The sequence below is a fragment of the Culex quinquefasciatus genome, chromosome 1 (genome assembly GCF_015732765.1).
Source record: "Culex quinquefasciatus strain JHB chromosome 1, VPISU_Cqui_1.0_pri_paternal, whole genome shotgun sequence".
NCBI classification, from domain to species: domain Eukaryota; kingdom Metazoa; phylum Arthropoda; class Insecta; order Diptera; family Culicidae; genus Culex; species Culex quinquefasciatus.
In genome coordinates, this window is record NC_051861.1 from 106,892,908 (window position 1) to 106,906,529 (window position 13,622).

General features: G+C 33.1%; 1 protein-coding gene across 1 annotated transcript in view; it reads right to left on the minus strand.

Moving 5' to 3' along the window:
- LOC6050385 (serine/threonine-protein kinase 32A) overlaps positions 1-13,212 on the minus strand; it is a 299,642-nt gene extending 286,430 nt beyond the window's left edge. Inside the window, exon 1 of the mRNA XM_038256038.1 lies at positions 12,403-13,212. The gene's annotated coding sequence lies outside the window, so the exon portion shown is untranslated. The remainder of the gene's footprint in view (positions 1-12,402) is intronic.
- Positions 13,213-13,622: the final 410 nt, after the last annotated feature.

Below are 13,622 nucleotides of genomic sequence, written 5' to 3' on the forward strand. Positions count from 1 at the left end.
ACTTATTTTCGATATTTTTTGTCAGCTTGATATGTTTTCAGCACGACACTTTGATTTGTTTTTATTTGCATACAAAACGAGCATGTTGCGTTCCAAGTAGAAGATTGATATAATAGTTGGAAATATTTTAAAAACATAATTATTTTTGTTAAATACTGATAGTGGGCTTTCCAATCACAATAAAAATGCTTCGAAAACAACATGGGTAATTCTCTACCAACTCACACGAAATCGGGAAAAGTTGCCCCGACCCCTCTTCGATTTGCGTGAAACTTTGTCCTAAGGGGTAACTTTTGTCCCTGATCACGAAACCGAGGTCCGTTTTTTGATATCTCGTGACGGAGGGGCGGTACGACCCCTTCCATTTTTGAACATGCGAAAAATGAGGTGTTTTTCAATAATTTGCAGCCTGAAACGGTGATGAGATAGAAATTTGGTGTCAAAGGGACTTTTATGTAAAATTAGACGCCCGATTTGATGGCGTACTCAGAATTCCGAAAAAACGTATTTTTCATCGAAAAAAACACTAAAAAAGTTTTAAAAATTCTCCCATTTTCCGTTACTCGACTGTAAAAAATTTTGGAACATGTCATTTTATGGGAAATTTAATGTACTTTTCGAATCTACATTGTCCCAGAAGGGTCATTTTTTCATTTAGAACAAAATTTTTCATTTTAAAATTTCGTGTTTTTTCTAACTTTGCAGGGTTATTTTTTAGAGTGTAACAATGTTTTACAAAGTTGTAGAGCAGACAATTACAAAAATTTTGATATATAGACATAAGGGGTTTGCTAATAAACATCACGAGTTATTGCGATTTTACGAAAAAAAGTTTTGAAAAAGTTACTTTTTGCGTTTCTCTTTGTTTCGTCGTCCGTGTCTGTCGCGGGTGACCATGAACGGCCATGATCAATGACGACCAACTTTTTCAAAACTTTTTTTCGTAGAATCGCGTGTCCGTGTCTGTCGCGGGTGACCATGAACGGCCATGATCGATGACGACCAACTTTTTCAAAACTTTTTTTCGTAGAATCGCGATAACTCGTGATGTTTATTAGCAAACCCCTTATGTCTATATATCAAAATTTTTGTAATTGTCTGCTCTACAACTTTGTAGAACATTGTTACACTCTAAAAAACAACCCTGCAAAGTTAGAAAAAACACTAAATTTTAAAATGAAAAATTTTGTTCTAGATGAAAAAATGACCCTTCTGGGACAATGTAGATTCGAAAAGTACATTAAATTTCCCATAAAATGACATGTTCCAAAATTTTTTACAGTCGAGTAACGGAAAATGGGAGAATTTTTAAAACTTTTTTAGTGTTTTTTTCGATGAAAAATACGTTTTTTCGGAATTCTGAGTACGCCATCAAATCGGGCGTCTAATTTTACATAAAAGTCCCTTTGACACCAAATTTCTATCTCATCACCGTTTCAGGCTGCAAATTATTGAAAAACACCTCTTTTTCACATGTTCAAAAATGGAAGGGGTCGTACCGCCCCTCCGTCACGAGATATCAAAAAACGGACCTCGGATTCGTGATCAGGGACAAAAGTTACCCCTTAGGACAAAGTTTCACGCAAATCGAAGAGGGGTCGGGGCAACTGCTGTGTGAGTTGGCGGAGAATTACCCACATGGTATCTGTTAAATATCTTGAACCAAAAAACAAATTAAACAAAAAAAGGTCAACGCAGTGCACGCCATTCAATAAACAAATTGAAAATATAAAAAATAGGAATTAACCTGAATTGTAACAAATATTGAACTATAAATAAGTGCGTAAATTATACTGAATTTTTTGACAGCTCCGACTCCAGCTCCGACTCCGGGTCTATCAGAAATTTACGACTCCGGCTCCGGCTCCGACTCCAGCTCATACAATTTAGTCGACTCCGACTCCAACTCCAGCTATAGAGTAATCTACGTACGTATGTATTGCGTGTACGTACACGAAAATAAAGTGAGGTTAAATTTTGTCTGCCAGCAAAATCAAATGGTGCGCTAGTGTGCGTACGCTAAACGTCATAAAGCTCTATTAGAGTTTTGACGACTCCGACTCCACAGCCCTGACAATAACAAACACGTTTTGTTCGGCTGCCCCGGGCAGACGGTAATAACAAAATTAATAATATTTCAACAACAAATCCTGCTAAAATAACAAAAAGCGTTATTATTTTATCCTGAACTTCAACTTCAAGAAGAAAAAATAATAACAGTTTCTGATAAAATAACAAGATTTGGTATTGAAGTGATATTATATTGAAAATGTTTAATAACACGCTAATAAGAGGAAATGTTATACATTTCAAAAACTCTCCTAATAACAAAATTTGTTATTCGTTCGGTATACTGACTTAGAAAAAAAATTACCATAAATCGCACAAATGGAAAAGTTTCTAAGTGTCCATAACACAATCTGTTATTATTTTTTCTTTTGTTAAATATGTTTAGATCTTTGGGATAATTTTGTCCAATTTCGTCGGGGTCATTATTTTGGCCATGAAATGGGGTCCTAAAAATAAAATTATTCTAAAAACTTGAAATTTTCAGAGTTGAGGGACTTTGCTAAAATTGGCTAGAACTATGGGATAATTTTGACCAATTTCGTCAAGATCATTAATTTGACCATGAAATGGGGTCCTTAAGCTAACATTATTCAAAAAAGTAAAAATTTTGAGAGTTGATTTTTTTATTATTATTTGATATACCCCTACCGGACTTTACTAAAATTGGCTAGAACTCTGGAATAATTTTGACCAATTTCAACGGGGTCATTTATTTAACCATGAAATGGGGTCCTTAAGCTAAAATTAATCCGATAAAGTTAACTTTTGAATGTTGCTTTTTTATGTAATCCCTAAAGGAATTGATTTATTTATTGAGAATTTTTGAAATGTGAATAACAAAAGCTGTTATTATTTTCACAGAGCCAGGAAGTCTGAGCTGACGTTGAAGTTCGAGCTGGAGTGAGACCTCGGAGACTGCATCGGATTCAGCTAATTTTCAACAACTTTTACTTGGAGTCGGAATCTGTGAAGTCGGGTATTTTTGAAGAGCTGAAGTCGGCGTTGACGTCATCTCCTGCATTTGCAAATTGCAAATAAACCAAAACAATAACTTTTTTGTTATGGAGACATACAAGTTCAATAACAATTTTTGTTATTTTGCTGCTCCACCTCTCCACACAAAATAACAAATCTTGTTATTCCTTCGTGATACCTTTTGTGTTATTTGTTTGTTATTTCAATAACAACATAATAACAGTTTATGTTCTTCTTGGAACAAATCTTTGTTGTTGATTTTTGTTATTTTAACAACTAATCCGATCATCCCAATAACATATTTCGATCTTCTCACAATATCAAAAACTGACCTTCCCAAGTTATTTTCGTCTGCTCGGGTGACCATTCGATGCATTGTCCCGAAGTTTGGTTGAATTTGTCCGGAGTAATAATTACAATTTTTTAGGGTAGTCGGGCAAATTGTCAAATTGTCGCACTTACAGCATTTTTCAGCATGTGTCAAGATAGCACGACAAGATTGAAACTTGTTTCATATGAAAAATGACAACAATACAAGTAGTTTTTTCGGTTTATATTGAATATCTCAGGAATAAAATCGAACTTTTGAGATCTGTGAAGGTCAAAAGGCGAGGCTTTAAGAGTTGCACAATTTGGCCCAAAATGTGCATCAGAAAGATAGCACACGACAACGATGAGTTGCTGAAAATGGCCTCCTGAAAAATCTAGCAACACATTGTAATAGGCCCAAAGCCGAAGTGTAAACAAAGAGTCTATCCTGCTCGTTTCGAATGTAAACATCAACTGACGTAAGCATGATGGACTCTTTGTGTACACTTCGGCTTCGGACCTTTTGCATTGTTTTGCTTGAAATACAACTTTAAACTCCTCACGAACAAAGTGTTTATTTTGCTCAAGATTTCCATATCATCCCACGTGTTCAAAAAATAAGAAATCTTTTTTGATTCTTGAAGCTTTATTTACACGCACACAACCACCATGATACAACAATGATTGATTGTCGGCCGACTTGGAGGGACACGTGAGAATTTTATGCACGAACTTGGCACACGTGGCGCGCGTGTTTTGACAGTTTCTCCTGGCAGGGTGATTTCTTCTTCTTCTTTTTTTGCTTGACAGGAAGAAAACAAAGCCATCACACACTTTTCCACCCCGAAAGTGGCTCAATTTGTGTCACTTTGTGTGTGATTGATCCCGTTTGACTGATTTTGATTAATAATGCCGGGACGGGGAAGTGACAGCTCGATTGGGAACATGCTATTTTGTTTTGATTGTTTGTTTTTTGTGATTTTATTCGCGGTACAGGTTGCTCTTTTGAGTTGACTTGTGAGAATAGTGTCATCTTTATTTTAAAACTTTTTTCAAATTTTTAAACATAATATAAGACAAACTGCCCTCCATTAGCAACTTTGTGAACCTTACTTCAAAATAATTTGCACGTGGTTCCTTGTTTGAGCAGGGGTGGGAGGGGGTCAGGGTACCATTATCCGCCCATCCACATTTGTAACAGGTAGAAGGTACCACCACCGTCTCCCGAGTACTTCACGTTATGCAAAGCTGTGCTGTCACAGATATGCTGTCGGTGGAATATACTACTGAGCTGCTGAAATTTATGTGCCGCTTTAACCCACCAGACTTGGTCGGTGTGGTGCTATACTGTTGCAGTGTCCAACGAACGTTGATCTTTTGAACGCCGTAGCTAAACGGAGATAGTCTCGACAGCACCCAAAACCCATCAAAATCCAATCGAAACTTAGTTGGAGATACCGCGGAGAATTTCCCTTGTCCCCTTAAAAAAGTGGAGCATCAGCACTTTTCGTCTCCCTATACTTTTCTGCTGTTGAAGATCTGTTCTGGTGGAGTTCGTTAGATTTTCATCTTGCAACACTATAGCACACCAGTGACATCCTACAGAATATACAGCCAGCCATGTGTAACGGCGTCACATTAAGGTGTCTTTGCAGAGTGCCACCGGGGTTTTCGTGAATATCAATTCTGTAATAGCTACTCGAGACAACTCGAGCCGAACAGGAAGGATGAAAAGTTCGTGGTACAAAAATTTCAAAAGAAATTTAAAATTTTTTCAAGCCAATCTTCCGATTAATTTGATGGTTTTCAAAAAAATGTATATGTTCTGCTTTTCCTGATGTTTAAAAAGAGTTTTGGAGGGGATTACATAACCTTCGATTTTGTTCTACATACTAGCCATAATGAGCAGTTCTCTAGGATTTCGGTCATTCGATTTTTTTTGTATTTTTTAATCCGACTGAAACTTTTTTGGTGCCTTCAGTATGCCCAAAGAAGCCATTTTGCATCATTAGTTTGTCCATATAATTTTCCATACAAATTTGGCAGCTGTCCATACAAAAATGATGTATGAAAATTCAAAAATCTGTATCTTTTGAAGGAATTTTTTGATCGATTTGGTGTCTTCGGCAAAGTTGTAGGTATGGATACGGACTACACTAGAAAAAATAATACACGGTAAAAAAATTTGGTGATTTTTTATTTAACTTTTGTCACTAAAACTTGATTTACAAAAAACACTATTTTTAATTTTTTAATTTTTGATATGTTTTAGAGGACATAAAATGCCAACTTTTCAGAAATTTCAGGTTGTGCAAAATCATTGACCGAGTTATGAATTTTTAATACTGATTTTTCAAAAATCGAAATTTTGGTCGTAAAATTTTTAACTTCATTTTCGATGTAAAATTAAATTTGCAATCAAAAGTACTTTAGTGAAATTTTGATAAAGTGCACCGTTTTCAAGTTATAGCCATATTTAAGTGACTTTTTGAAAATAGTCGCAGTTTTCATTTTTAAATTAGTGCACATGTTTGCCCAGTTTTGAAAAAATATTTTTGAAAAGCTGAGAAAATTCTCTATATTTTGCTTATTCGGACTTTGTTGATACGACCTTTAGTTGCTGAGATATTGCAATGCAAAGGTTTAAAAACAGGAAAATTGATGATTTCTAAGTCTCACCCAAACAACCCACCATTTTCTATCGTCAATATCTTAGCAACTAATGGTCCGATTTTCAATGTTAATATATGAAACATTTGTGAAATTTTCCGATCTTTTCGAAAAAAATATTTTCAAAATTTTCAAATCAAGACTAACATTTCAAAAAGGCCAAACATTCAATATTACGCCCTTTTAAAATGTTAGTCTTGATTTGAAAATTTTGAAAATATTTTTTTCGAAAAGATCGGAAAATTTCACAATTGTTTCATATAATAACATTGAAAATCGGACCATTAGTTGCTGAGATATTGACGATAGAAAATGGTGGGTTGTTTGGGTGAAACTTAGAAAACATCAATTTTCCTGTTTTTAAACCTTTGCATTGCAATATCTCAGCAACTAAAGGTCGTATCAACAAAGTCCGAATAAGCAAAATATAGAGAATTTTCTCAGCTTTTCAAAAATATTTTTTCAAAACTGGGCAAACATGTGCACTAATTTTAAAAATGAAAACTGCGACTATTTTCAAAAAGTCACTTAAATATGGCTATAACTTGAAAACGGTGCACTTTATCAAAATTTCACTAAAGTACTTTTGATTGCAAATTTGATTTTACATCGAAAAATGAAGTTGAAAAATTTACGACCAAAATTTCGATTTTTGAAAAATCAGTATTGATTAAAAATTCATAACTCGGTCAATGATTTTTGCACAACCTGAAATTTCTGAAAAGTTGGCATTTTATGTCCTCTAAAACATATCAAAAATAAAAAAATAAAAATAGTGTTTTTTGTAAATCAAGTTTTAGTGATAAAGTTAAATAAAAAATCACCAAATTTTTTTACCGTGTATTATTTTTCCAGTGTAGTCCGTATCCATACCTACAACTTTGCCGAAGACACCAAATCGATCAAAAATTCCTTCAAAAGATACAGATTTTTGAATTTTCATACATCATTTTTGTATGGACAGCTGCCAAATTTGTATGGAAAATTATATGGACAAACTAATGATGCAAAATGGCTTCTTTGGGCATACCGAAGGCACCAAAAAAGTTTCAGTCGGATTAAAAAATACAAAAATTAAAATTGAAGAAAAAACCGATTTCGTAGAGAATTGCTCTAATACTATCGTGTTGTTTCGAGGTTTATGTTATCCTCTTTGTAAAAATGTTCTTAATTCAAAACATTCCCTGCGTTACAATGATGTGAGACTCCGGTAAACGAAAAATAGTTATATTTTTATTGGGTTGGAACTTTTCACTGACATACTTTGCTTCACATAATTGTGGCAGTTATCAAAACCAAAAATATTCAAAAACCGATTTGGTGTTATAAGTAAAGTTTAGTTTCAGGTTAGTACAAATAAGATAAATATATATACTATATATAGTACACTCTTTATAAACTACCCTTTTTATTTGATCAACACAACACAAAATATCTATATGAGGAAAATATGTGCAAGTGGTTATGTTAGAGACATGATCAGTATGACAAACAACCCTTAGACCGAGATAATACAGAATGTGGTAATTATTGGAGCTCACAAATATCAAATTGCGGAATAACATCATCATTTTTTTGTGTGTTTATGATGACAAACTATTCCATCTTTTAAGAATTTGCACAAGTCGATGATTTGTTTTTTACTATAGGTACAGTTTTTTAAACAGTGATTCTGCAATGTTATATACATTATGGAAGTAACATAAATTTCACCTAATTTTTGCTATAAAATCAAATTTGCAATCGAAAAGCTGGTGAAATGTATCGGTGAAATGCAACGGTATCGTGCTATAGTCTCTTTATTACAAAAAAAGTAATTTTCACTTTGCTTAAAACGTATTTTTTCACCAACTTTTTTCGTAAAAATCGTAAATTTCCTATCAACTTTCTTCAAAGACATTGATGATTGGACCATTATTAGTAGACAGTTACAAAATATCCAAGTTTCACGCAAATTTAACGGCATCCTGAAAGTTGTTTCTAAACAACTCAAAAATGTTATTTGTCAGCAAATTATTGCAAAAATAAAGGTATAAAATATTCTGCACAGGTATCTGGTTATCTGACCCAGAAAATTCAATATATATTGTTTACTAGGTTAAGTGAGGTAAAACTTCACTTCTTTTTAGCAATCAGTTCAACAAACCAATTTTAATTGAGGCTATGCCGAAAAAAGGCATGAAGATTTCAAAACATTTTCTTTGTGACATTTTTCTTGTGAAATTTGAAGTTTTTTTTAAGATAAAAGCTCCATTTAAAAAAAATCTTAGACCAAAACATCATAAAATTGCATTTTGTTTTATGAATTATGAAATCTGCACCGATTTCGCATTTCAATTAAAAATAAAATCATATCTAAAAAAAAATTCAAAATAAAAAAAAACTTCTAGGTCAATGTGCATAAATAAGGCTTCAATTCTTTTAGTTCTGCTTATTCTATAAATTAAAAAAAAAACAGGGGAAAATTGCACTGCAATCAATAGTTTCAAAAAAAAATTTCGAAAAGGTATGATTCAAAGAATTAACCCTCTACAACCCAAGTCCGCCTTAAGACGGGCTTCGATTCAAAAAAAAATCACAAAAAAAAACAATTGTTTTATCAAATTTTTAATCTTAAAAAAATGGAAAGAAAAACTCTTAAAATTTTAGAAAATGTATGGGTTGGAAGTTTAACGTGTTTTATGTATCTTTGTCCATTGTCAATTCTCTAACAAAACCGGAAATAGCTTTTATTTGTATTTTTTTTTTTATTTGGCTCAAATTTTTAAGGGGCCTTCCATATGACTAAAGAAGCTATTTTGTGTCATTGGTTCACCCATACAAGTCTCCATACAATTTTGGCTGCTGTCCATACAAAAATGGTATGTCAATATTCAAACAGCTGTAACTTTTGAGTGAATTTTCTGATCAATTTGGTGTATTCGGCAAAGTTGTAGGTATTGTTAAGGACTATTGAGAAAAAATATGTACAGTCATGCCTCGGTTTAGCACCGCATATGGGGGCATAGAGCTTATGGGATTTTGGCAATATGGGAGACATTGGCTTTAACGACAAACGTACGAAAAGTCATGCAAAAATTTAAAAAAATATAGTGTTTTGGAATCGGATGATGTAAGCTATCCATTAAAATTATAATTTCATAAAATTTTTTACAAAAATGCTTATTTTTCCTGTATTTTAAAAATGCATTTTTTTCTTTAAAGAAACCAAAAAAAGTATATTGTTATTGCAATATGGGTATCAAATGATCAGATTTTTTTCATACATTTCGAATGTTAAATCATTTTTTTGAAAATGCTCATATTTTTACAAAACGACGTTTTTTCGAAAAAATACTCAAAATTTCAGTTTGAACAATATGGGTATCAAACGATCAGGATTTTTTTCATACATTTCGAATGTTATAACAACATTTTTTGAAAATAATTAAAATTTTCACAAAACTACGTGTTTTAGAAAAACTACTCAAAATTACAATTTTTACAATAAAGTTTGAAATGATCGGAATTTTTCTACACATTTTAAAAGTTATAACGCAAATTTGAGGAAATACTCCAAATTTTCACAAAACTACGTACATTTGAAAAAAAAATTATTTGATTATTTTATACCCAAAAAGTAAAAACTGCAATTTTGAAAAGTTTTACAAAAATACGTAGTTTTGTGAAAATTTTGAGTATTTTCAAAAAATATTGTTATTACATTCGAAATGTATGAAAAAATCCCGATCTTTTGATACCCACATTGTATAAACGGAAATTTTGAGTATTTTATTCGAAAATACGTAGTTTTGTGAAAGTTTGGAGTATTTTCATTCGAAATGTATGAAAAAATCCCTATCGTTCGATAACAGAAACGGAAATCTAGAGTATTTTTTTTTCGAAAATACGTAGTTTTGTGAAAATTTTGAGTATTCAAAAAATATTGTTATTACATTCGAATTGTATGAAAAAAGCCCGATCGTTTGGTACCCATATTGTTAAAACGGAAATTTTGAGTATTTTTTTCGAAAATACGTAGTTTTGTGAAAATTTTAAGTATTTTCAAAGAATATTTTTACTACATTCGAAATGTTTGAAAAAACCCCGATCGTTCGATACCTACATTGTAAAAACGGAAATTTTGAGTTTTTTTTCGAAAATACGTAGTTTTGTGAAAATTTGAAGTATTTTTTAAAAATGTTGTTATTATATTCGAAATGTATGTAAAAAATCTGATCATTTGATACCCATATTGCAATAACAATATATTTTTGAATTTTTTAGAGAAAAATACGTATTTTTGTGAAAATTTTCATGAAATAATAATTTTAATGGATAACTGACATCATCCCGATTCCAAAACACTTTAATTTTTTGATTTCATACGATATAAGTCAATGTCTCCCATATAGTCAAAATCCCATAAGCTCTGTGCTTCAGTTAAGCACTGAGCCGTGCTTAACCGAGGCAGCTGAACGGTGCAAAACCGGGGCAGTGCAAAACCGAGGCGTGCAAAACCGAGGCATGACTGTACAAGGATTTTTTTTGCAGATTTTATAGCAAATTTTCTGAACTTTTCAAAACAAAATTATTAGAAATGGTCACTCATGGACACTATTGAGCAATTCCAGCCCAAAACAGGATTTATTTAGGTACTTTTTTCTCGACCCTCTCTGATTTCAATGAATCTTTGTAGACATGTTATCCTACGTTATATACGCCTATCCTATCCTCGGTTATATACGCCATTTTTGTGTATATGGAGCCAGTTTCACTCGATAATGACATTTGAGAAGGGCGTAAGCTATTTAAATATTTTCGTATTTCGTAATTTAAATATTGCTGTATCTCGAAGCCGTTGCTTCGTATCAAAGAGTGGTCAAAGACAAACTTGTAGTAAATTTGACGGGCTTTCCGAAAAAATACACTGAAACAAAAAAACACTCCACTTTTATGAGATATTTTGATTTTTAAGTTTAAAAGTCAAATTTGAAGGTGAGCCCACGATTTTTTTTCGTTCAAAATTTTTGGGCTATATGTTACAAAAATATTCACGAAAAATACAGGATGGAGCAACTCACCTAAAAAAATACAAAAATCATTTACTAATACTGCTTTTTCAAAAGTGCGCTAAGCATCAAAATATGCCAAAACCGATAGTGGGAATCGACCATTGTCCTAAGTCCAATCTTTGTGAAGTTACAGCGGTTTTAAAAATAAAAATGTTGAAAAAAATGGTTTTTTGATGGTTTTTGGCAATTTCTATATAAAAGACTTAATTTTTCAGTCTCGAAGATATTTTTACCGGAAAGCTCGTCAAATTTTCCATAAGTTGGTCTTGGACCACATTTCAATTGGATGTATGGGCTTACAGATATGAGCTAATTTATTGTCCAGGTTACTATACTACACTGAAAAAATATTATGTTTTCAATTATGAGCAATTATCGAGTGAAACTTGCTCCATATATGCAAAAATGGCTTATATAAGCGTAAGATAACATGTCTACAAAGTTTCATTGAAATTGGAGAGGGTTGGGTACAACCGATTCCCTATTTGACATGGAATTGCTCTATTTTTAAAATTCGAAAAACTGCAAATATTTCGCTAAAATCAAACTTTTGGTGGCTTTATCTTGAAAACGGAGCTCTTTATCAAAAAATATGTCAAGTACTTTTCGATTGTGAATTCAATTTTACATGAAAAAATTATGTCAAATTTGTTATTGCATGAAATTTCGATTTTTTCCAAAAATCACTATGTTGCGGGGTTTTGTCCCCCAAAACATATAAAAAGAGCTCTAAAATCAAAAAAAGTAATTTTGGGAAATAGAGTTTTTGTGAAAAAAAAGTTGATTAAAAAATCAGCAATTTTTTTCTGTGTACCTTACGGTGTGTTTCCTAGATAAAACTTAAGATAGAAAATTCGACAAAAAATGCACTTAAATCATTAGTTTCCAAAAATCTTTTTTTCGAAAAGGCAGAAGTAAAGAATTAAATGACAAAAAATAAAAACAAAACAAGAATTCTTTGATGCATTTTGTGTAAGACAGAATAATTAAAACTCAGTTTCGCAGACTTTTTAAATATATATTGAAAAATGCTAAATTCACGTTTTAGGATATAACACTGCCAAAAGTTTGTTTCGAAGAGTTATTGATTTTCGATTTGCAATCTAAAATTGAAGAAAAGTGAAAATGTAAACAAAAACTTTTTCATTTGAATGTAACACATTTTGCAACTTCTAAAAACTGTTTGACAAGAGCTGATTGGCTTTCTCAGTGAAATCAAAAAGATATTTTTCTTCAGAAATCCATTCTAACTTTTGCAATCAGATCAAAAGCAAAGCTAATCAAAGTTTTAATTCACGGAAATTCCTAATAGGACAATACTCACTTCCTGTTTATCTGCCTCTTTTCTATCCAGATATCTGATACACTTCAAATTCTTCGCCAGCTTCCCAACTTCGCAGCAAGTTTATATCCAATATAAAAATCGCCTACACCTTATTTTCCCCTCGAATTGATCACTTCCTCAACACACACACACCCACACCGGTTTGCGCACTCGGAAAATTACGTGGAAAACATTCCTCACTCACTCTTTCTCACCGCTCTATTTTCACCGTGCACTAAAGAGCTTTCCCGGCAGGCACATTTTCTCCTAATGGCGCAGCCCGGTAACTTCACTTTCCAATTATTTCGATCATTTCCCGCTCCAATAACCACTTTGACTCGCTGCTCGAATTTCCTTCCTTGCAGCCGAAATTTTCCTTTTTTTCGATTACTTCCTTCTTTCGAGCGTGGCACGGCGACGACGACGACGACGTCAAGATCAGCCGACAGCAATTATTTTATTTTTACCTTTTTTTGGGACTTCTTGGTATTTATTTCCTTTTTTAATACTTTTTGAATATTTTTAAAATTGGCAAAAAATACACGAATTCCACAAAAATTCACCAATAAATTTACATCAAATTTGTGCAACTTTCCGCGTCAAAACAAATTTCCACACTTGCATCGAGTCCCGAAAAAGCACGTCCACTCGCGACCACATTCAACAAGCGAATGCAGTTTGTTCCGTCATCCGACGACGTCCACGTGCGGCACCACGTGGAGACGCATGGTAAATTGGGCGCCAGAAAACCCGACGACGCAGCAGTTCCACGTGCGATTCGCGCTACTTTACTCGCTGTACTGAAAAGTAGTTCCGTGTTCCACAGGAAGTCCAGCATTGACTTCGGGTGTCGCTACGGTACCAATACCGGGAGGAATTATCACCCACACTGTGAAAGGAAAAGGAAAACATTGACCGAGTTCGGGGAAATCAGCTGAGCCGTCAGCAACAGCCGGCTGGAAAAACAAAACAGAGAGTCACTTCGGGTCGTGCAACATGTGGATGGTCGGATTTTATGCGAGAGAAAGTGAGAGAGTAGTTGGAAAGAGTTAGGGATGTCCAAAAAATCTTGTTTCTTGTTGTCTTTCTAGTCTTCTTTGCTTTTTTGCTTTTTTGCTTTTTTTTGCTTTTTTGCTTTTTTGCTTTTTTGCTTTTTTGCTTTTTTGCTTTTTTGCTTTTTTGCTTTTTTGCTTTTTTGCTTTTTTGCTTTTTTGCTTTTT